At 50.8% G+C, this 24,775-nt stretch overlaps 1 pseudogene across 1 annotated transcript; it reads left to right on the forward strand.

The window, feature by feature from the left end:
• The first annotated feature begins 3,448 nt into the window (after positions 1 to 3,448).
• Positions 3,449 to 23,876, forward strand: LOC307092454 (mitochondrial inner membrane m-AAA protease component AFG3L1-like; annotated as a pseudogene). The gene is made up of 14 exons: positions 3,449 to 3,592; positions 9,236 to 9,374; positions 11,094 to 11,182; positions 11,618 to 11,742; positions 12,646 to 12,910; positions 16,406 to 16,547; positions 16,717 to 16,868; positions 18,665 to 18,776; positions 19,545 to 19,667; positions 21,538 to 21,647; positions 22,569 to 22,683; positions 23,088 to 23,273; positions 23,335 to 23,549; positions 23,666 to 23,876. The product of its transcript is annotated as a mitochondrial inner membrane m-AAA protease component AFG3L1-like (transcript).
• Positions 23,877 to 24,775: the final 899 nt, after the last annotated feature.

Here is a 24,775-nt window from a genome sequence, read left to right on the forward strand (position 1 = left end):
AAAAGCCCACAACCTGCCCCATCCAATTGAGTCTCATTAATCTGGTTTGGGGAGAAGCACTCTTGATGGGTGAGGAGCTCAGGCGTGGGTGTCAGACATAGGCCTGAGTGCTCGGATTCCCTTCAGCCTCCATTATTCTATGAGATGGATGAGAATGCAGACTGTCTCATGGGCTGTTTGGGGTCTAGGAGTCACTGGTCACAGCAGGGCATGCAGAGAATGCTGTGTCCTAATGGTGGAAGGATGGTCTCACTGACCCAGCATCACAAGAACGTCACAGGTCCCGTGCCTGTTACATCTTGTTGGGCCCACTACAAGGGCTCTCACTGAAACTCAAGGCTATTCCCATTACCCTTGGACTATAGGAAGCCATACATCCCTACTGCAAATCATGTGCAAACCTCACTTTCCTACAGAGATATAATCTGCAGATTTGACCAGGATCGCAAAGGGGCTATGTCCCAGAGAACCTCAGAAATCTCTGCTCATCATCTCTACCCAGTTGTGATCCAGATAAGCTGTCAGCAACCCTATTCCTAAAGGTTTGAACTACACCTCAGCTACAAATAACTAACGCTCTACTTTGGATATTAGTGGGAAGATGCAATCTTTTTCCCCCTTTCAGGTTATGAAATAGTAATTAACATTTTTACTTTGACTCAGACTTACAGAAACGCTGCAAAAACATTTTCATGTACCTGTCTCCTGGATGTCCTACATGTGAACAATTTGCCCCATTTGGTTCATTCTTCTCTGAACCATCTGACAGTAGGTTGCAGAGAGGATGCCACTGCCTCTCAATACTTGTGTATATTCCTCCCAACCAAGGAAATTACCTTACATGGCCTCGGTGCAATTATCAGAAGACATCAGGAAATTAACATTGGTTACAAGTTGTCATGTGCTATTTTTTAAAAAGTCTACCTTTATCTATTTCTGGACTTTCTAATTTATTCCACAGTTCTGACTACTAAAGTGCTTTAATTACAGACCCAATATGTTTTAATGTCTAGAAGGGCTGGTCTCCTCATAGTTGTTTTTTTTTGTTTGTTTTTTCATGAGTATTCTAGCATGCAATCTTTTTTTTTACAAAAAAATGTTTTTATTGATTTTAGAGAGAGAAGCATTGATTGGTTGCTTCCCATAGGGCCTGGAACTGATGAACCCCAAACCTGGGAATGTGTCCCGACTGGGAATTGAACCAGTGACCTTTCAGTGCATGAGATGACACTCAACCAACGGAGCCACACTGTCCAGGGCTCATGCAAATTTTTAAAGTACATACTTAAATAAAATTTTAATGACAAAATTTGATACTCAAGTGTCACAATTAAAATATCAGAAATAGCCGAAACTGGTTTGGCTCAGTGCATAGAGCGTCGGCCTGCGGACTGAAGAGTCCCGGGTTCGATTCGGGTCGGGGGCATATACCTTGGTTGTGGGCACATCCCTGGTGGGGCGTGTGCAGGAGGCAGGTGGTCGATGTTTCTCTCTCATCGATGTTTCTAGCTCTCTATTTCCTCTCCCTTCCTCTCTGTAAAAAATCAATAAAATATATTAAAAATATATATATATCAGAAATAGGGTTTTCAGGGATGTTAAATCTCTGGAAGCAGAGAGACTTGGCTGAGCCTCATTCATTGAGGTCATGTTGTTGCTTCTGGCTTTAACTTTTGGTTACACACACTGAAAAACAACCTAAGATAGCTGCTTTGAGCGTCGCTTTTTCTCATTGTACAATTCCCTGTAGCAATTTATGGCACCACTGATTGCTCTTGAAACTTTCAGTTTCCACTCATCATTGGGACTGCTACTGGTAAGGATCTGTAAGCCAGCCTCAAAATGTGAGAGGGCTGCCGAGAGTTCTCCTGTGGTTAACTGACGCAGAACAGGTTGAGTGTCTTCACTCTCCTCCTCTCCTGCTGGCTCCTGTTCCAGCTGCATCAGCTCCTCATTAGAGAGAGCGTCCTCGTGTGACTGTAGCAACTGGTCCACATCAGCTTCCACAAGCTCTTCAAAAGCCAGAGTCTTGGCAAGAGTCATAATGTTTTTTTGAAGCTGTGCAATGCTATCTGTTTGGGAAAAATTCTGGAACTGAACACACTGGGGCCAAATTTTCTTCCACACACTGTTCATTGTTGCTGGCCTGAGTGCCTCCCAAGCTATTGCAATGTTGTCTACAGCATCCAAGATGTTGTAGTTTCTCCAAAACTCCCTGATCGTAGCTGTATCCTCCCCATCTGTTGCTTCTAGCATGTGCTCAAAAGTCCTTCTCAGGTAATGAGCTTTGAAGGTAGAGGCTACACCTTGACCCATGGGCTGGATGGAGTCAGCTGTACTGTCATGAAGATATTCCACTCTTACATTATCAGATAGATCATTCAAATTTACTGGGTGGCATGGTGCACTGTCTAGGATGAGCAATGCTTTGTTGCTTAGATTATTTTTGGCACAGTATTTTTCAACAGCAGGACAAAAAAAGTACGTGAACCATTCATGAAAAATGCTCCTGGTTGCCCAGGCCTTTTTGTTTGAGCGCCAAATCACAGGCAAACTGGGTTTGGAGTATCCCTTCAGAGCCCTGGGGTTTTCTGAGTGGTACACCAATAAGGGCTTCAACTTCAAGTCCCCAGCTGCGTTGCCACCAAGAAGTAGCATCAAACGATCTTTGGACGATTTAAACCCTGGCTGAGCTTTTTCCTCCACAGAAATAAACGTTCCTTCAGGCATTCTCTTCCAATAAAGCCCTATCTCATCTACATTAAAAACTTGCTGGGGGGTGTACTCACCTTCTTCGATAATACTTTTCAGCACTTCCAGGTATGTGTCCTTGTTGCTAGAAGCTGTGCAGTTCATCTTGAAGTGGGGCAAACAATGGCGCTCCTTGAATCTCACAAACCACCCTTTACTTGCACTAAATGTTTCTTTTTGAGAGCTTTCACCTTGTTCACGCTGTAAGTCATCAAACAAACTCTTAGCCTTCTCCTGAATCATGGTAACACTCAGGGGCATGTTTCGCTGGCTTTGGTCTTCCAGCCACACGCGCAGCAGTCGCTCCATAGTCTCCATGACTGCACTTCGATGGCGAGTCAACCGAGAGGCTCTTAAGGGAGTAGCTATTTGTGAACTCAGTTTTATTTTTTCTTTATTATCTCGGATTGTCGCCACTGTAGAGACAGCAAGGTCTAAGGCCTTGGCGATCTGGCTGAGCTTTTCACCTACTTCAAATCGTCTTAACACTTCTAATTTTATGTCGAGGGTAATTGCTTTCCGTTCCCTTTTGGCATTTGGGATGACCTTTAGGGGCCTTTTCCCGGGCATGTTTGCCTCCAAAATGTAATAAAATCACAGCAGTCTCCGGGGAAAGCGGGCCTTTGTTTACTCGGCTCGCTTGCGGGACCTGGCAAAGGGAACCCGCTGGCAGAGACACAGGTGGGCCTCCCCGGAGATGTGGATCACCACAGGCTTGCCCAGCTCTATGGCCCAGCAACAGGCTGTTCATCCTCGACTCTACGGAGAGCAGCAAGGGCCTCTGGAGTCCATCGGTGTCCAAATTCCTGGACTGCACAGCTGCAGGCGCATCAAAACTGGAGTGGGTTTCTGTGGTCCAGAGAACAAACAGAAAGTCGTGACGGGGAATAACGCTGCACAGCACACACCGAATCAGCTCCTTTGTTCTGAGGGTTATCCGGGCAGCAGGCTACGCGTTTGCTCCACACCTCCGCGCGCCAGTCGCAGCGGCCCACCCCGTGGGGAGCGAGTGGCGTTCGCTGACGTGAGCCGCTGCCCATGGAGGACCCCGGAAGTGCGTGTCCTTGTATATGCCAGATTCAAAATAAGTCTAAGAGCGCTCCTCCTAGCACCTAGTCCGACTCGTTTGCTGGTTTCTGTGCTCAGCTCTCTGGGTAGGGGAAGGCGGCGCTCACGTTCAAATCCTTAAACTCAGGCGAAAAGTAGACGCCTAAAGAGGTCCGGGAGCTGCCTCCGCGGCCTTGCTGCGCATGCGGACAGCCTCCCCAAGCCTGTATTCAGCCCGCGACCGGATTGCCACTGCATTGCGCGGGCGCGCCCTCCAGCGGCGCGTGGTCGGCGGCTACTGTCGCACCGGCTGGTGGCGGCCGCTCGCCGCGCTGTGGAGATGCCGCGGTGGCCCGGGACCTGGCAGAACGGCCGGGTCTGGCCTCAGAACCCTCGAAATAGCTCCGCCGGTTCTGGGAGGCGGGTGACGCCTGACGCCATCCGAGTGCGCCGGCCGGCGCGGGGGCGAGTTGGGGTGGGGTGGATGGTGTTGGGGGTGCCTGGATGAGGGGGTCAGAAAAGTAGCGAGAGCAGCTTCAGCTCGGTCTCCGCTGCCGAGGCGGCTGCCCCTCCACGCTTTACAGCGGTTCCCACTGCGGGCTCCCTGGGGAACCTCAGTAGGTACCCCGCCTCCTTTTCTGCTCTGCAAAGAGCCCAGGTTGAGCGTCTTGGGTTCGAGTTCCGCTCCTCCCGGCACCTCGCTCCGACACGAGCCCGTTTCTGCCCGGGCTCCACGGATGTTCTTTCGCTCGGTCTGCCTCGCAGAGTTGCTCTCCGCACTGGTTGAGCTAATGGACGCGGAAGAGTTTTGTGAATTGTTAGGAGTTTCTAATTCAGCCGTCCCTCGTTGCGCCCAACCAGTAACCGCTCGTGCTGCCCTGGGGCCTCCGTGCGGAGCTTCACAGACTCACTTAAGTCTCACACCGGTCCTGCAGGTGGGCGCTGTTGCAGCCCTCCTACCGAAGAGGAACCCGCAGACCAGAGCAGGTCGGCGGTGCTCTCGCCTTGCAGTTCGTGCCCTCCTGCTCCAGCACCTCCACTTTTAAATACTTCTGTGTTGTACCCCTTCCCCTGGGTTAGAATCTGAAATATTACTACATGATTTAAGGTTGTTTTATTTTTAAAAAAATATATTTTATTGATTTTTTACAGAGAGGAAGACAGAGGGATAGAGAGTTAGAAACATCGATGAGAGAGAAACATCGATCAGCTGCCTCTTGCACACCCCCGACTGGGGATGTGCCCGCAACCAAGGTACATGCCCTTGACCGGAATTGAACCTGGGACCCTTGAGTCCGCAGGCCGACGCTCTATCCACTGAGCCAAACCGGTTTCGGCTGTTTTATTTTTTTATTGATACATCCCAGAGAACAGTAATCACATTGATTATTTTCCCCCCTAATTCACCTACGTGTTGGGTTTTGATACAAGAAAGATATCTTGATTTCAGATTTTATTTTTTTTATTTTAGTTATGGTGGCTTTTATTGGGATTGTTTTTATTATATTGGCTTTTGACCTGTAGTGAAAAACCTAAATTATCCCTAGTTCTGCCCTGGCTGGGTTACTCGGTTGGTTAGTGTTGTCCCGACACACCAAGGTTGCGGTAGGAACCCTGGTCAAGGCACGTACAGGAAGTAGCCATTGAATGTGTAAAGAAGTGGAACAACAAATTGATGTCTCTCTCTCTCTTTCTCTTTTCCTCAAATCAATTAAAAAATTTTAAAAATTGTCTCTAGTTCTGTCTTTAACTGATGTAACTATTAGCAGCTTATGGTGAAAACTGGAGTTTTCCTCTTTGAGGACTGAAGAAACAGGGTATAGAAGAGCATTTACTCGCCTTGGCCTGAAAAACACTAATCTTTAGTTGATCATATATAAATTATGTAGTATCTTTTGGTTTTTAAGTTTCACATAATTTTAGTCTTAGAATTATGTTTGTTTTTGAGACTGCAATAGTTTTAGTTACCAAAAATGCCTTGGTCAAGAAACCGTTAGTTTTCTTTGACAGCTGTAGCAATAAAAGTTTTTTATGGCCAAAACCGGTTTGGCTCAGTGGATAGAGCGTCGGCCTGCGGACTCAAGGGTCCCAGGTTCAATTCCGGTCAAGGGCATGTGCCTTGGTTGCGGGCACATCCCCAGTAGGGGGTGTGCAAGAGGCAGCTGATCGATGTTTCTCTCTCATCAATGTTTCTAACTCTCTATCCCTCTCTCTTCCTCTCTGTAAAAAATCAATAAAATATATTTTTTTTTTAAAAAAAGTTTTTTATGTCTTCCTGCAGTAAAGTTAGTTCCTGTTGGAATAATTTTTAAAAGGGATATTTATTTATTTAAATATATTTTATTGATTTTTTTACAGAGAGGAAGGGAGAGGGATAGAGAGTTAGAAACATCGATCAGCTGCCTCCTGCACACCCCCTACTGGGGATGTTCCTGCAACCAAGGAATCCAATCGAACCCAGGACCCTTCAGTCCGCAGACCGACGCTCTATCCACTGAGCCAAACCGGTTTCGGCTAAAAGGGATATTTAAGCAGAGAAATAAAGGCAGCAAGCTTACACCTCGGGCTTAATCCCTGTCCCTGCACACCTGTAATTGCCAGCGTGAGGAAAAGCAGTCCAGTTCAGAAGCTAATCCTCTTTTCCATTTTCATGTCAGTGCCTCCAAGGCAGCTGCTTTGAGCAGCAGGTTCTGCCCACACAACTGATGTCATTTTCCCAGCGGCTGTGTTCAAAACCACCCAAAGGTAACTAACTACCTGTTATTGGCGGCACAAGGTTCCCGGGAACCCAGTGCGGCTTCCTCAGGGTCTCCCCGACAGTGGGGGAACCAGGGAGCGGGTGTGTGATGACCCCGATGCCCATGCCACCCCCCTTTTGTAGCTTCCATATTGAGCCACACTAAGCTCTTACTATTCTGGGTCACACAGCACCTCCACATCTTCACGGATTCCATACCCAGTAAAGACGGTGAAAGAGAAACTCTTTCAGAAGGAAGTTGCCTCTTTTGGGAGGCGTGGGAACAAACCTTTTTTTCTGCACATCCGAGGACCCACCAGGCTGAGCCTCATCTTTGGAAAGCAGAACTGAGACAGTGTACAAACTGCAGTTAGCTTGGCACACATCTGTCTTACACATCTGTCCTTCAGACAGGCTGTGGGACTGTGCTCTGTGTTCTGTGCCCCTTGGAGACCCTGTGTGGAGTGGAAGGCGTGCCTGTTGTCCCAGCTTTAGGACTTGGAGGTGCGTGTTGATTTCACCAAGCAAGAAGTCGGGAAAGAACATTGTCTCCTCTCTTACTCTCGTAGTCCTGACTTTGCAGTGTGGTTGCTTTTCTGAGTGTGATGCAGATGCCAAAACCTCACAGTTTTCTTCCTGAGGGATTGAGAAGTTCTTGAAGGGGAGTGAAAGAAGCACAGACTTAGAAAAACCAGCTCCAAGAGAAAGTAAAAGGGCCAACAACTTTACACATACGACTGCCAAAAGCTTTCCATTGGAGTGTTTTTAAAGCATTCACTAATTTTTTAGTTAATCTCCTTTGGAATTGACAGCCAAATGAAGAGATGCACAAGCGAGGTCCAGAAGAGTCCCTAGTTTTGGAGTTTGGGGTGTGCCACCCTCTGCCATGTGGGTGTGTTCTTGCCCACCAACCCGGAAGGTCTCCGAACCCCATCCCTTGGGGTTCTTGTTGTGTTTCATTAAATCACTGACCATTGGTGATTAACTCAACCCCTAGACTCTATCCCCTTTTGGGACAGGGAACCTGGGGCTGTAATCAATTGGTTTCCCTACCAAACAGCCGTTATCCTAAGCGCTTTTCCAGAAGTCACCTTATTAACACAAACTGGGTGTTTTTGAAAGAGCTAGTTAAGAATAACAAAGGACATCCTTTGGTCTCTTGTTACCTGGAAATTACAAGGGTTTTAGGAGCTCTGCCAGGAAGACCAAAGGTATATTTATCACAAATCAAATGCCACACAGGCTCAACAAAGCTAAATCCCTGGCAGACACTGCAAGATAGTATTTGCTTTGGTTTCCTGTTTTCCCCCTTGTCACTTTTGTGTATGCTGTTGTACCTTTTGGGAATTTCTATCAGAAGTGTAGTGGATTTAGTTACTTGGGGAGACTAGAGTTTTCTTCTTGGGTGTGCCCAGTTTTCTAGGACCTTGATTGTATGTGAAGTAAGTGGGGGTCCGAGACTACAGAGGGGCATATCCCGAGTCAGACCTGTCTCTCCATGCACCTTATGGAGGATGGGGCTTCTGGGTGCTTCCAAGCTGGACTTGTGTAATCTGAACTGGTAGATACTTTACATGTGCACGCTTTAGGCACAGACGCATGGGGCTGGATCCATCATCTGGGGGGGCTGTGCTGAGAACGGGTGACGTGTTGGTGTTGCAGTTTTCTTGAGAAGTTCCCCCATGCTGGCCTGTCTCATCACTATCTTCCTTCCTTTCTTCCCCCACCTACTGGCGTGGAGAAGTGACTACAACGGGAAAGGTTTTTTAGTGAAGCTCAGTCCTGGGGCCAGCAAGGTGAAATTTGAGGACTTTCGTGTGTATCTGAAGCTATTCCTCAGCACTATCGTTTTCCCTAAAAAGGGGAGTTATGCCGAGCAGAGCATTCAGGAGCATAAGAAGCGAGGCATTTAAGCCGGAGCATAGCAAGTGTCACTTTTCATGCCTGGCATGTGTGCACCAGCCCCTGGTCATTTCTTAGGGATCCGAGGAAATTGTTGTAAATTTCCTTCTTGTCTGGCAATGTGTGGGGTTGGTGTGGTCCCGACCCTTCCCTCCCGTGCTCCCACTCTGCCCCTGCTGCCCTCAGGGTTAGGGAAATGTATGTTGGAAAGCATTTTCCTGTTCTCTGAATCCTCTTTCTCTACAGAGTTATGTGTGATTTTTTTTGAGGTCAGACTTCCTTTTCTTTAGGAACTGACGAACCAAAGGATGCTGGGCCTGGAGCAGCTGGAGGCGGGGGAGGGAGAAAGGGAGATGCCTTTTCCTGGTGGATACACAAGCGAGGTCCAGAAGGTTCGTGCGTATCTGAGCACCAGACCCAGACAGCCCGTCCAAGGAAGCAGTTGCTGCTTTTGGAGCAGCTAATTAAAAGATTCTGAGAAAGGAATCTAATTTAGGAAAACATGGAGAGTTCCATCTGAATTTGAGGAGACCAGAAATGATGGCTCCAGGGCAGAGCTCTGTGTGGGAGTCCTGCTTCTCCCGGGGTCTGTTGAGCCGCTGCTTGGGTGTGTTTTCATCCACCAGGCAGGGTCCTCCCCAAAGACCGGTGTTGGTGTCACCACACACACGGGCCACATGGCAGAGTGTGAGGGGAGGGTTTGGACAACTTCTCTCATGTCAGAAAAAAGAATTACGTAGCCATTTTCCTGAAGGAACCACCGTCATTAACTGTGAGATGTGCTCTCTTCTTCCACAGGGGGCGTTCCCCTGGGACGACAAGGGTTCCCACAGTCTGGCTGTTCTGGGGGCAGGTGTTGCCATGGGATTTTCCTACTTCTACTTTCGAAATCCTGGGAACGATTGGAAGCACTTCGTACAGTATTACCTGGCGGGAGGTCTGTGAGGGGACTTCATAGTCTGTCAACCAGGAAGGCTGTGGTGTGTCCGTGTGCATGGCCTGTGCACTGAGTCCTGAGCAGCCCAGCCTTGGGCACAGACATCTTGCTGGGTGGAGGTATCCTGGCATCACGGCCTGACTGGATCCTTTTTAGCTTTTGCTTCTAAGACTTTGTTCCGTTTATTTATTCGTCTTACATTTCATCTCACACCTGATTTAGAGCTTCTCTCTCAGTACATACCTGCCCTGCGGGCTGCCCTGTGTTTGGTGTCCCACCAGCAGAGCCCTCCCTGGCTTGTCCTCCAGGTCCTGAGGTTGAGTGATGTGCTGCTGAGCTGCTCAGGCTTGAGGGTAACCTTATGCAAGAGCAGAGGACTCGTCCCTGTTGCCCCAAATCACACACGGTTGAGCTCTGGACTTTCTTCTGTGTGATGGTGGCTGTTGGAAACCATTGTTTCCCACCAGGGTCTGTGGCGGAGGCCTTTGTTGTCTGCGCACATGCCTGTCCTCCCTGTAGGGTGGGGAGGGGCTGCTGAGGCCCGTTCTGTGGGGACCTCCCACCCGCAGGTGCAGCTGTGAGGAGGGCGAGACAGATCCCCCGTGCTGGCATTTGGTAAAGATTCTAGAGTTTCTTGGAGGTCTGACATGCTGATGTGACACGCTTGTTCTGAAATACAGCCTGCAGTACCTAAGGGTGAAGCATTCACGCCCAGCCCATCAGTGCAGCCCTGTGCTCAGTCCTGCAGTGCTTGTTGGGGGGCAGCCTCTCCGGCTCAGTGAGACTAAGTACCTGGTCCTGCTCACTTAGAGGATCTGTGAGCTGGGAAAGCTTAGCATGTGACTGAGGGCTGTGTCCTCTCCCAGCCCCTCTGAATGGTTCTGAGGAGGTCACCTGATACTGCCTTAGGGTATCCCAGAAATAAGTAGACTTATACATAGACACCCTTGAGCCCCAAATGCATTTCTAGGTCTTGGCCTGGAACAGACATTCTTCAGTGGAGAGCCTATTTGGGAACAAAAGGCTGCAGCATCCCAAAACTTCAGTAGCAATCTTTCCTACACCTCTGTTGTTTTTTATGAGTGTAAATATAATACATGCATCCTGCAAAAAAAACCATTGGGAGGTCACGGTGTACAGAAGGTGATCACCATCTTGTGCTGACCAAGGTTGGCTTGTCATTGGGCTCCTCCTGGCCTGTGTTGAATGCATGAGCTCACTGTCTTGTAGTTTGCATCCCTTCGATGTGTCCTTGGATTGCTTTCCCGAGGGGCTTTCCTCCCAGATAGCTGGGTCCAGAGGCCACAGCAGCCTGTGGGCCATTGGGGCTGGTCCTTATTCTCATTGGCATCATTCTCCTGTGGTCTCTGCAGCCAGGTAGCTGGGGGGTAAGAGTGCTAAGGAATGGGTCTGGATATAAGACTTCCCTGTGTCGTCAGTAGAAGACTTTCATTCCTGGTCCTTTTGTATTTTAGAGCCAGGTTGGAATGTTAGTGCTCTGATGTCTCAAACTCTAATTCCTCTCCTTGAATTAGATCCTGTTTATTAAAATGGAAATAGGTACATACATACATACCCCGGGTTAAAATGTCCACGTCAGTAGGAAAACAACCCTTATGTATTCGGAGAGCGTTAGCTGTCTCGGGTACAGTTCAGTCTCTCTGGGGAGAACATGTCCAAGGCCCTTGGTAGCTGCTGAGCATCCTGTCAGCACCTCAGCTGTTCTGACTGGGTTTCTCTTCTCTGCTGGGTGGACCGTGAACAAACAGTTTGTGCGAGTTATTCTTGCCCCTGGGACATCACCCGAGGTGAGGGCTGGGTTCAAGACTGATTCCAGTTTTTTTAATGTAAAGTGTAGTTTTGTGTTTTTTTCAGAGAAACACCTCCTTTGATTCACCACCCAACAGCAACCCATGTTCATGTGACTGTTTCTCTCTCTGACATGATCACTAACAGCCTTCCAAGTAGACAGGATTGAGTTTGCCAAGTCATATGTGAGGACCACTAGGCAAGGTTTGTGAGGAGAGAAGAATAAAAAGGCAAAAAACCAAGGGACAAAGACAGAATTTTATACTTCCATCTAAAACCTAAGGCCTGTGGTTTATGGGCCAGGACAGAGGCCCTTCCTGTCGTGAGCAGACTCACCTGCAGAACTAGGCTCTGCTTTGCAGGAAGTGGAGTTGGCGAGCGAGGCGGTGGCTGTGGGGAGGGCACCTCACACTGCTCACATCTCGATTCCACAGAGGTTTGTGTGGTTTAACATCGGCAGCGTTGACACCTTTGAGCGGAACCTGGAGACTGCTCATGGGAAGCTGGGCATCAAGCCTCCCAACCAGGCGACAGTGGTCTACACCCGTGAGAGTGACGGGTGAGTGACGGCTCCAGACGGGCGCCTGGTTCTGGGCAGAGCGGTGTGGAGTGTGCTTTCTTCAAGCGCGTCAGGCGTCTGCTAATAATATTAACGTACAGTAAGAAGATAATTTGTTAGCTCTGTTTTTATTGAGGAAAGAATTGATCAGGTAGGTTAAAACAGTGGTACACTAGGCTGGGCAGGACTCATCTGCGAGGAAGCCATGCTGGGTCTGCTGGGGTGCTCCCCTCCCTGCCACATGGGCCAACCATAGGTGAAGTCGGGCAGACCCCCGTGGGGGGATGAAGAGCCTTCAGAATTGAGGGAAGGTTTGATGCCATGGACAGACGGATACTTTTTTGTTGTTGTTTGTTTTCACCCGAGGATATTTTTTTCATTGATTTTTAGAACGAGTGTAAAAGAGGGAGGGAAGAAGAGAAGAGATAGAAACATTGATGTGAGAAAGAAACATCCAACAGCTGCCTCTCACGTGTGCCCCTACCAGGGACCAGGGATCAAACCTGCAACCGAGGTACATGCCCTTGACCAGGAATTGAACCTGAGACTCTTGGTCTTGGGTGACGCTATAACCACTGAGTAAACCCAGCCAGGGCTTTGACACATTTTTAAAGAAACCTCTCCCTTTTGTATCAAAACAGTTCCAGCCACTCACTGGTTGAGTGTGAACCTATGGAGGTCACGGTTCGATACCCAGTCAGGGCACATACTTGGACTGTGGGCTTGTCGCAGGCGGCCAATCAATGATTCTCTCATCATGGATATTTCTATCTCTCCCTCTCCCTTCCTCTCTGAAATCAATGAAAATAAATTATGAAAAAACAACAGCACTCCCAGAACTGCTGACTCTCCGTGGCCTGAAGGTAATATTCATGGGCTTTCTCCTGACGAGTGGTTTTCTAGCTCTTTCTTGCGAACCCTGGTGCCCACCCTTCTCCTGGTTGGCATCCTCTATGCTGCGAGGAGGGGCCAGATGGGGACTGGGCGTGGCGGATGAGGAAGGGGCCTCTTCAGTGTTGGAGAGACTACGACCAAGATCTTAAAGAACATCGGCATGCAGTTTGCAGATGTAGCTGGTTGCAAAGAAGCCAAGTTGGAGATTATGGAGTTTGTGAATTTCCTCAAGAATCCTAAACAGTACCAGGACTTAGGAGCCAAAATTCCAAAGGTATCGATTTCAGAAAACGCAGTACTGCTCCAGCTCCAAGTCCAAGCCAGAGGTCCCTGTGGTCCAGGGTTGACAGGTAGTTGACAGCAACTTTCTGTGATGCTGATGTATTTTATTAATCACACTAGAGGCCCGGTGCACGAAATTCATGCACGGAGGGGGGTTGTCCCTCAGCCCAGCCTGTACCCTCTCCAATATGGGACCCCTCAGGGGATGTCCGACTGCCCGTTTAGGCCCGATCCTGGTGGGATCAGGCCTAAACGGGCAGTCGGACATCCCTCTCACAATCCAGGACTGCTGGCTCCCAACTGCTTGCCTGCCTGCCTTCCTGATTGCCCCTAACCGCTTCTGCCTGACAGCCTGATCACCCCCTAACCACTCTGCTGCCAGCCTGTTTGCCCCCAACTTCCCTCCTCTGCCGGCCTGGTCACCCCTAACTGCCCTCTCCTGCAGGGTTGATCACCTCCAACTGCCCTCCCTTGCAGGCCTGGTCCTTCTCAACTGCCCTCCCTTGCAGGCTGGGTGCCTCCCAACTGCCTTCTCCTGCTGGCCATCTTGTGGTGGCCATCTTGTGTCCACATGGGGGCAGCTATATTGTGTGTTGCAGTGATGATCAATCTGTATATTACTCTTTTATTAGATAGGATAGAGGCCTGGTACAGGGGTGGGGGCCAGCTGGTTTGCCCTGAAGGGTGTCCCAGATCAGGTGGGGGTTCCCTTGGGGCGTGGGGCGGCCTGAGCGAGGGGCCTGTGGTAGTTTGCAGGCCGGCCACGCCCCCTGGCAACCCAAGCGGAGGCCCTGGTATCTGGAATTTATTTTCCTTCTACAATTGAAACTTTGTAGCCTGGAGTGGAGCCAAGCCTGGGGTTCCCTCTGAGGCCGGCAGCCATTTCTGTTGGGGTTATAATTGAAACTTTGTTGCCTTAAGCGGGTGGGCCCGGCCAGGGTGTGCGGAAAGCTTTGCTTCCCCTGTTGCCAGCGGCAACCCTGGCCTGCTCTCTCAAGCTCCATTCTGCTGCCATTTGTTTGAATTTGTTTACCTTCTATAATTGAAACTTTGTAGCTTGAGTGGAGGCTTAGGCCTGGCAAGGGCAGGTAGAAAGCTTGGCTTCCTCTGTTACCTAGGAAACCTTGCTCTCTGTGGCTGTAGCCATCTTGGTTTGGGTTAATTTGCATGCTCGCTCTGATTGGATGGTGGGCATGGCTTGTGGTGTGTCAGAGGTATGGTCAATTTGCATATTTGTCTATTATTAGGTAGGATTATTAGGTAGGATTAGTGAGTGGAAATAGTATTTGCAGAGTAGAACAGTGACAGTCTTCTCACCTGATTGGCCTGAGACCACAGTGGGTTAAATTATTTTTAAACTGTAAGGCAGTAGAATCATAGGAACAGAACATAGCCCTGTGTGGTGTGTTTGTTTTTAACTTAAATGTACATTCTGTGTTGTCTCTCTTCCTGTGAGTTTGGTCCCAGTGGCCATGATCCTCTGTTGAATGTCCTACATGAACCATGTGTTGGTGACAGTTTTCTCTGAATTGAAGTGAGGACTTTGAAGCCATCTGACTGCAGACTATGTTTTCATGAATTTTTCTTACCCATTTATAGTTTTCTCACCTGCCCAATTTTTTAAAAATATATTTTTATTGATTTCAAAGAGGAAGGGAGCGAGCTAGAGAGGTAGAAACATCAATGATAAGAGAGAATCACTGATTGGCTGCCTCCTGCACATCCCCTACCTGGGGGGGAGGGGGTGGGTCGAGGCCGCAACCCGGGCATGTGCCCTTGGCCAGAATCGAACCTGGGACCTTTTAGTCCGCAGGCCAGTGCTCTATCCATTGAGCCAAACCGGCTAGGGCTCACCTGCCCAATTTGGCACTTTTTTTTTTCAGCAATAAGCCTTCAAATTAGTTTTTGAAGAAACAACTTTCTTTACTTCTCTTTTATTAGTTTACATAATATCAACTTATATAATTAAAATGAATATAACTCAAACCGGTTTGGGGTCAGATGCAGCTGCCTCTTCGAAAGCCCAGGGCCAGCAGGTGGCACAGGTATGGTGTGGGCTTGGGTGTGGCTCAGGGTGTCCTTCAGGTGAAACTGAGCCTTGGCCATTCTGGCTGCGGGGTCTGTCTCCTGGTGCCTTTTTGTGGACCGGACAGAAGCAGTGAGTCCTTTGAGGACCGGACAGAAGCTATGAGTCCTTTTTCCAGAAAGAGTTGCATCTCATAAGAAATTGACTCACAGACCCTTCAGGTCTTGGGCTCAGGACCAGGCTTCGAGCTCTACTGTGGGCAATGCCCACCAGAGACCTTTGAGTAGTCCCAGCTTCACCCAGTTGGGTACCACTGTCATCTGGAGATTAGAGGGCAGGAGGTGGCCTTTCTTTTACAGTTTGGTGAGTGTTAGGTGAAAGGCACGTGGAGTGACAGGTGCACAGGCTGCCTTTTGCTCCTGTGGGAGGTTTTCCCGCAGGGAGCCCAGCTACCACACACCTTGCTTGGCCTTTGGCTCTTGCAGTGGGCGCTGCTGTTTGCTTTTCAGGATTTCTTTCAGGTGCTTGTATTGACTAGGGGAAATGGGTCTGATGCACCAAGTGTGGGGAGCAGCCAGGTAACTCACCTCTTACCTGCAGGTCACCCCCCCAACCAGGCTGGACTAGGGAGAGGCTTCCAGTTGGTGCTGAGGACATCAGGACCCCGGTGGCTGTCAGCCTCTTCCAGCAGGAAGTACAAGGACCCCTGAAATGCCCTGCAGTGAGTGTGGGCACAGGCCCTGGCTCACTGCCTGTCCTCTGGCGGAGTCTGCTCTGCGTGGTCACCAGTCGGCGTGGATGGGAAGTTACCCTTGTGGTGGGCAATGCCGTGTCTGAATCCCACATTTGTGGTCACAGGGATGTGAGGTGCCAGTGCCTTGTTACAGGTTTACGTTTTGTGGCTCCCTCCCTCTCACCTGTATGTGCGTAGTTTGGTTTTGTTTTTAAAGACTTAAATCCTGATATGTACACATATAATACCTCAATAAAAAAAATGTAAAAAAAATAAAAATAAAATAAAGACTTAAATCCTGGTGGTCTCTCTTTTGAAATAATTAAGTACTAACCCACCCCCCTGACCAGAATTGAAGCAATATAAACTCCCCTCTTTAAATCTCTTCTAAATTTTCAGGTGTAATGGTAATTCATAAAATGAACACTGAGGTGTGTTACAAAAGCATGAATTGGTGATTTTAAACTTTAAATCAGAGGAAGGCAACTCGTAGACAAGGAAGCACAGGTGCCCACAGAGGTGCTGCCTTCACAGTTGAAGAAACACTCGACACTCGTTGAGACCAGCAAGCTTGGGAAGCTGATGCTCACAGTGGCCTGAGATCGGGGGGCAGAGGTGTTGAAGGAAACCTCGGCCTCCGAGGAGGGTGCAGCATCGGATGGGATTCCTGTTGTCACTCCTTTCCTCCGGTGCCCGTCTCAGAATCAGGTGTCGCCTTTGTGTTTCAGGGGCCATGCTCACCGGTCCTCCTGGTACTGGCAAAACGCTTCTCACCAAGGCAACTGCGGGGGAGGCTAGCGTGCCTTTCATCGCCGTGAATGGGTCGGAGTTCTTGTATTGGAGATGTTTGTGGGGGTCGGGCCAGCAAGGGTAGGTGGGTGTGCCCTTGTCCTGGAGTTGGACACCCTGGGGTGGGTCGGGGCTTGTGGCGAGCACAGTGAGCCAAAGGTGAGGGAGGGAGGTGCAGGCAGGCAGAGGACAGGGCTTGCTCCTGTTTTTACTCAGAACAAACGGCTTTTCATGTGCACTTCCATTTCAGGTCCAGGACATGTTTGCTGGCCCAAAGAAACGCTCCTTGCATCTTGTTCATTGATGAAATCGATGCAATCGGTAGGAAGCGAGGCCGTGGGCACTTTGGAGGCCAGAGTGAACAGGAGAGCACCCTAAACCAGATGCTTGTGGAGATGGACAGTGAGTGGACACAGCTGCTGAGAGCAGGCCCCTTTGCCCTCATGTGACCTCCTCTAGCCTTTTGTTCTGATAACCCTGGTTATTCTGTTTCAAAGAAAGGCTGTTCTCAGGCAGACACAATGGAGAAAGCTGTGGTAGATCATCACAGCCCCCAGAGCTCACAATAGGACCAGGGCGCATGTACCCTGCCCCCCTCCAGCAGGAAGGGGTAGTGGGGATTGGGAGGTTCCCACTTCTCTACAGAGGCAGACCAGTCAGCACAGGCATCAGTGCTCACTGGATGGCATGGAGGCAGCCATGCTTTCCCCCCTGAGCCTCCTGCTGCTTCCTGTGGTCAGACCTCCCCTTCCTCCTAGCCGAGTGTGCACAGTGACTCCCCCTAAGTGAGTCTGAGTGCTTGTCAGGCCCCTGAGGCTTCACGGGAAGTGTCTAGGCCAGTGATGGCGAACCTATGACACGCGTGTCAGCACTGACACGCGTAGCCATTTCTGATGACACGCGGCCGCTAAGGCGGCCGCATGCCGAAGATGAAACATTTGCTGCTCCTGAGGATGAAACATTTGCGAAATAATGTTTTTTCCTCAAAGTGGCACACTACCCGAGTTATGCTCAGTTTTTTGGCGAAGTTTGACACACCAAGATCAAAAGGTTGCCCATCACTGGTCTAGGCACTGATGCCAGTGTTTGAATTTGGAGACGCTTTCGCAGGATCTTTGACAGGGTTTATGTCCACTTTGGCCTTGAGGCTGTATTGGGGGTCCCTGAGACCACCCTGGGTTCAGCGACTTGCTGGATGGACTCCCAGAATGCCAGGTGTCATCCTACTCACTGGTTACAGTGACAGGACACGGCAAAACCAGCACAGGGAAAAGACACAGCTTCTTGTCCCTGCCGAGTCCAGGGCCACTCACTTCCCCAGCAACTAGTCGTGAGGACACAGAGTGGACGGGGGGCTGGTCGTGTGGCACCCTCTGCCCAGCCTGTACACACATCTCAGCCGCCAGAAGGAAGCCAGGTGCTCAGCAGGAACCACACTGTTGACACAGTCTAGGCACAGGGAGCCCCTCTTGTCAGGGCCCTGAAATCCCAGGTCCCAGAGGCAGGGAGGGCACCTTGTCAGGATGAGCAGACAGGCCTCCTGTGCTAGTTCTTTTCTTCACACACCAAAACATCCCCAATGCACTCAACAGAAATTCTAATCAGATTTAGACGTGGGAGGCTGACAGGACAGAACAGTCGTAGTGGGCACACTGCCCTCCTCTCCATCAGCCCTACTGCCTTCCCTCATCCGCACCAGGTCCTGGGCCCCTCGAGCCTGCCAGGATGTGGGTGAACAGAGACCTTGGCAGGTGGCCAGGGGCACTGACATGGTAGCGGGTCACCCATCCGCTGGGAGGAGCCAGAGGCTGGCAGGAACCAGCGATGAATCTGGATGGGGTCTGCGCCTGAGAGCAGGCCATGGGGTCCTAGTTACCCATCCATGGAGATGTGTCTCAGCTGGAGCATGGGGGACTGAGAACCAGAGTGTGGCCTTTTGTTTCCTCCTATGAAGGGTCTGGGAGGGTCTCTCAGAGCCAGCCCTGGGCATGAGGTCTGCCCACTGCTGAGCAGCCACTTGCAGTGGGCATGCAGTGAGTGGGAGGGAAAGCAGAGCCAGTGTGGGCTGTCGGGGTTGGCAGGGGCCTGGAAGGGGACAGGTGGGTGTTTAGGAAAAGGGCAGTGGGACATGCTAGTAGGACCAGAGGGAGGAGGAACGACGCCCAGGAATGTGGCTCACCCTCTTCTCTCATGCATAGGATTAAACTTGGCCACCAACGTCTTGGTGCTAGCTGGCACCAACTGCCCCGACGTCCTTGACCCGGCCCTGATGCGGCCTGGCCGGCTTGACCGCCAGATTTATATCGGTGAGTGTGGTTGCTGGGTGCTCAGATTCTGGTCTTTGTGTATTTTTTAAATTTATTTAATTTTGTTGTTAATCCTCACCCAAGGATATTTTTCCATTGATTTTTAGAGAGAGTGGAAGGGAGGGGGAGAGAAAAGAACATTGATGTGAGAGAGACACATCGATTGGTTGCCTCAGATGTGCCCTGACCAGGGCTGGGGATCGAGCCTGCAACCAAGGTACATTCCCTTGACCGGAATTAAACCTGGGACCCTTCAGCCCACGGCCCGATGCTCTATCCACTGAGCCAAAATGGGCATGGCTGGTCTTTGTGCTCTTGGTTAAAAGTTTGTTTAATCATGAGCTGTGTATGTGGTGGAAATTTTGATTGAGATTTTGGAGTCAGTCCATGCAGGTGGTAGTGGTGTGGCCGAATTGTGTTCCTCGTCTCCTGAGTAAGCAGTGCACTGGAAACGAGAGAGTGTGCAAGAGCAGAGTCTGCCTTCTGCTCTCCTGTGAGAGCGTCAGTGCCGCTGGACCCAGCTCCTGGGCTGGCCTTGTGTTTGCATTGTTGGATCATAGCATGCCACGCCACGGCACAGCATGGCACGGATTTGGTGTTGCCCAGCGTCAACTTGATTAATGGGTTTGAGCCGAACATGCACCACCTTTGGGTTATTTCTGCTATTGTTCTTGACTCCTGTGGCCAGGAAGGTGCTGGAACCCCAGGCTGTCCTTGGGGTTTTTCGAGGTGGTACAGGTGACTCTGCTGTGGCTGTCTCTTGTTTTGTTAGGCCCCCTGACATCAAAGGCAGGTGCTCCATCTTCAAGGTACACCTGTGTCCACTGAAGTTAGACAAGAGCCTCAGTACGGATACCCTGGAGAAGAAGCTCACGGCACTCACTGGGCTTCACAGGTGAGTGTTGGCCAGGCCATGCCGCTCACCGTGGGAGGTTGTGTAATTGGTTTCTGGTCATACCATCGACCTGGCAAGTGTCCATCTTTGTCTTTAAAACTTTGAATCTGTTGAGATTTAGCAGAGGCCTTGGAGGTGATTGGCCCTAAAGCAATCTGTACCCATGTGAATTTCTGTTTTAATTTTGTGTAGAGTTGGTAATTTTTTACTGTATTAACCAAATTTATGTCTGAGGACAGACCCACTGAAATGAACAGCCAGGCTGCATTTCATACTCATGGGCTTAAGCTCCCCACCTGGCAGCCCTTAGCTTGCCTCTCTTCTTTGTAATTAAAACCCAAGAACCTGATCTAGAAAACTTGTTTGTCTGCCAGAGTGGTTTCAACCCCAGGGGTTTAGGGCTTTTCCTGGGGGCTTCCCGCCTACTCAGCAGCCTTTTGCAAGCCTGTGGGTACCTCAGCGAGCCAGTAGCCTCTGTAGTCGCTGTCTCCTTCGTGTCCTGCCCAGTGCACACAGGTGAGCATTTGTCAGCGAAGGGCAGGGATGGACGACTTCTCACCTGACCAGGTGGCTGGGGAGGGCCCTGGTCTGTGTCCTGCCCAGAATGTGCTTTCTGTCTTTCTCTTTCTCCCCTTGGGGTTTCACAGTCACTCACACACCAAAGTTAAAGACTGGAGTAGACCACCCAGACTGTCTTTTCCTCATGGACAACCTTTGAGGCAGAAGTGGAGAAGCTGATCTTCAAATTCACGTGCAACTGCAGGGCCCCTGGATACCCCAAAACCATCTTGTCAAAGAACAGAGCGGAGACTCACACTGCTCTACTTCACAGCTTACTACCGGCTCTAGCCAACAATATGGCTACGGCACAACCACAGACAGAGAGAGGCCCACAGCTCGCTGGTCACTTAGTTTGTCCAGGGTGTGAAGACCATCCAGTGGGGAAAGAACAGGCTCTTCAATAAATGGGGCTGGGACAGTCGGATGTTCGCATACCAGGAATGAAATTGGACCCTACCACCTTATATATGTTAACTCACTATCAAGCTCTTAGATGGAAACAAGGGGGGAATCTTTATGACCTCTTTTGGTAATGGTTTCCTAATTAGTATGATGCTGAAAGCATAAGCAACAAAGGAAAAAATAAACTAGACTCCTTCAAAACTAAAATTTTGTATATATCAATGGACATTGTATAGTGAGTGAAAGTCCAGCCAACAGACTGGAAGAAAATATTTGGAAATCATGCATCTGATAAAGGTATGAAATCCAGAATCTATAAAGAACTTTCACAACTCAACAAAAAGAACCCAGTCTAAAAATGGGCAAAGGATTTGAGTAGACACTTTTCAAAGATACACAAATGGCCAAAAAGCACATGGGAAGGCGCTGAGTGCTGTTAGTCATTAGGAAAGTGCAACTCACGAGCACAGTGAGGTAGCACTTCACACCCACCCGGATGGCTGTAAAGGATGGACAGAAGGGAGAGCTGGTGAGGGTGGGAGACACTGCTGGTGGGATGTGCAGTCGTACAGGTGAGGGAAGCAGTGTAGTGGTTCTCACAGGGTAAACTAGTCCCCATGTGACCAGCAGTTCCTCGCAGTCCATACAGGTATCCATAGCAGCCCTCGTCCACCAGCCTGTGATGGAGGAACCTGATGCATTACACATGGAATGGAATGTGGATTTTATGTTAAATAACTTGAACCTTATAAGTTGTTTAACCAGAAAGCTGGTTAAAACAGTGGTCATGACAAGGTAGTTCCTTTTCCTTCATGTGCTCACCTGGTTTCCCTCTGGTCTCTCGGCTGGAGGCTTTCCGGGGATGAAGCCCGCTGGGCACCAATGGCAGCCGTCTCTCCTGGGTCAGGTGCTGATATTTTAATGTTTGCAATGAAGCAGCCCTGATTGCCGCTCGCCACCTGAGTCCTTTTGTGCAACAGAAGCACTTTGAGCAGGCCATTGAGAGGGTCATCAGAGGTGAGCAGATGTCCCTTACGGGGGCACCCACCCCAGGGCGCAGTTCACTTCAGCACACAGGAGCCATGGACAGTTTTCCAAACCAAAATTTGGGACTTTGGATCTGCCAACAACTTTCATGTTTTTTCTAGAGCTACATTTAGAATCTCAAAGAGATGGGACCCTCGGGGCACTGACATAGAGCCAGACGTGGGTGCTGAGTGTGGTTGAGAGGAGCAGTGAGCAGCTGTGCTGTGTGTTGTGTGTGCGAGTGTGTACGTGTGCGTGCAGGGTCACCGCCTGGCTTTCCATCCTCAGCTCAGCTGCTTGGGAAACTAGTCAGTTGGTTGAAGGTCTCCAGAGTGCCTTCCCAGGGATGGACATGCGAGCAGCTGTCCATGGCCAGGTCAGCAGGCTGGTGTCGCTGATCTGTCCTCACACTTTTTACTAACGTGTGACATGTTTAGAGAAGCTCATAGAGTACTGAATAACCCAAGGCCAGTACCACAACTTTGGAGGATGTCCTGGTGGCTCTGGAGAGCTGGCCAGTCACAAAACCGGGCTCTGTCCCTTTGTGTCCTGTCACTTACCTGTCAGCTGGGTGGTAGGAGGGCAGTTTGAATCTTTTCTTGTCCCCACGATTCAGGCATCCCGTCTAGTCAGGCCACAGAAAGTGGCAGTGAATTCCCTCGGCCAAGATGCTTCCTGCCAGTCGCTGTGCAGCATGGGGCCTTCAGAGCTGGGGTGGAAGGCAGCACAGTGTCTGGTGCGGAGGGGTGGCTGCCAGGCTGGCTCAGCACTGGGTGGGAAGCAGCCTGTGGGTCTGTCCTGGCCCAGCAGAGGTTCACACCCCAACATGCCCTGAGCGCCAAGGGCACTTGGCACCCGTTCCAGCTGCCTGTTCCTCCTCGACCTCTGGCTCCCTGGGAATTGGATTCTAAGCATGGAGAAGAAGACGCAGGTCCTCTTGCCAAGCAAGAAGACGACGGTAGCCTACCATGAGGCCGGACACGTGGTGGTGGACTGGTTCCTAGAGCACTCGGACCCCCTGCTGAAGGCCAGTCTCCTCCTGGTTGTCTGCAGTGGGGCTCGGGCTGCCTCCCCCTGCTTAGCTCTTGGCCTTAGGCCCGAGTGTTCACCCTGTGGGTGGCTGCATCTGGTGGTCATGTGGGCATGGCACACTCAAGGAGTGTAATGGTCTAGCATTTGTCAAAAGATTCCTTGGTGGGTGGATAGGCAGAGGGAGTTTTGGTTCCAGGTGGGGTCTGGACACCAGCCACCTGACACCGTAGAAGTCTGGGTCCTCTAGAACTTCTTCGGGACAGGCAGGATGCAGGGGTTTCCGTGTTAACCCTCGGGGTGACCTCCCTGGTTGGTGGTGGGTTCTGGGGGTCTCCTCTCCCACACTGTAGAAAGATCGATGAACCAGGCCTGAAGAGGGCACCGCCCCATCCTTTGGAGGTGTCCATTATTCCCCAGGGCAGGGGCCTTGGCTACGCTTAGTGCTTGTCCAGAGAGCAGTACCTGTACACACGGGAGCAGCTGTTCAACCACATGTGCACCATGCTGGGGGCAGGGTGGCCGAGCAGCTGTTCTTGGGACAGATCACCACGGGGGCCCAGGACGACTTGAGGAACATATGCCCAGGTAAAGGGCAGTGACCCCAGCACAGGACTCTGCACGGCCAAGTCCCTCCAGGCTCAGTCTTGGCTGCTTGCTGGCTCCCAGGTTGTGCAGTTTGGGATGAGTGAAAAGCCGGGCCAGGTGTCCTTCCACTTCCCCAAACAAGACGAGGCGCTGGGGGAGAAGCCGTTCAGCGAGGCCACTGCCCAGCTCATTGACGAAGAAGTGCGACACCGCATTGGCTGCGCCCACGATAGGATGCTGAACCTGCTCACGTGGTGCCGGGAGCAGGTGGACAAGGTGAGTGTGGCTAGAACTGGGTGGGGCACGGCCATCCTCCCTGGAGGGGTCTGCTGTCCCTGGAGGAATCGAATGAACCCCTTCAGAGCGGCCTGGGAGGCAGCCTTAGTTTGCAGGTGGGCAGGTGGCTGCTGGAGAGAGAGGTGCTGGAGAAGGCGGGTATGATGGAGCTACTGGGCCCCCGGCCCTTTGTGGGGACGTCCACCTACAAGGAGTTTGTGGAGGGCACTGGCAGCCTGGAGGAGGACACAGCCCTCCCTGAGGGGCTGGAACCAGGGCCGGGAGGAGGGGGGCAGGGAGCTCCGCGTGCAGGAGAGCCCAGCTTAGGACTCTGCTTTGAAAACCACTTCCAGGACCACCGGAAACAGATTAAACTTACGGCTGCAAGCGCGCATTTTAGCTAAGGGTTCTCTGACCCTCTTCGTGCTCCCTGTGCCTAGAGGATGGGCCACAGTGGCATGTCCTGCTGGGGTGCCCGAGTGCAGGACCCTCATGCCTGCAATGAGGTGGCAGTGGGTGCATTTGGTGGGGACAGTGCCTTGGGCAGAGTGTAGTGCTGGCCGTCTTAATTTCCCGAGAGGGGAGACTTTGGCTCCGTGGAGAAATCCTCAAGGTTTGGTGAGTGGGCAGAATTAAGCCAGTTATCAAGGGAAGGTTTTGGGATTTGGTTAGCGTTTGGGTTGGTGGAAAGGCCTGTCAGTGGTTATGGAGGAAACTAGAGGCCTGATATATGAAATTCATGCAGAGTAGGCCGGCCTTCCCCTGGATGCTGGCACCGTCTTCCCTCCCAGCCCCGGCTTCATCTGAAAGGACGTCCAGTCTAATTGGCATATTATGCTTGTATTATTATAGATGGGCAGTTGTGGGGCCCAGTGCCTGGCACCCCTACCACTGCACCTTCCTTCTCCTCTCTGGGCCATCGCCCCCCCCCCCAACCCTCTGCCCCAGCTCCCCACGAGCTCTGTGTCAGCTCCTGGCTTGTGGACAGGACACCAGCCAAGAACCTTCCATAGGGGCTCAGGATTTGAGGAACCACCTGCCATGCACTTCTCTGGGCCCTCGATTCTCAGGTGAATAAAATGGTGGTGGTTTCAGCCTCATCGTGGCCTTGTGCTCACAAGTGGGGCCCTCCTTAGGGCCTTGGAGCCAAAGCTGCCTCCCTGTGAGGACCTCACTCTGGGCCTGGAGCTCCCGGAAGCCTCCTCTTGGCTGGGGGAGGCTCACAC

Source organism: Cnephaeus nilssonii (assembly GCF_951640355.1).
Source record: "Cnephaeus nilssonii genome assembly, chromosome: 20".
Lineage (NCBI taxonomy): Eukaryota > Metazoa > Chordata > Mammalia > Chiroptera > Vespertilionidae > Cnephaeus > Cnephaeus nilssonii.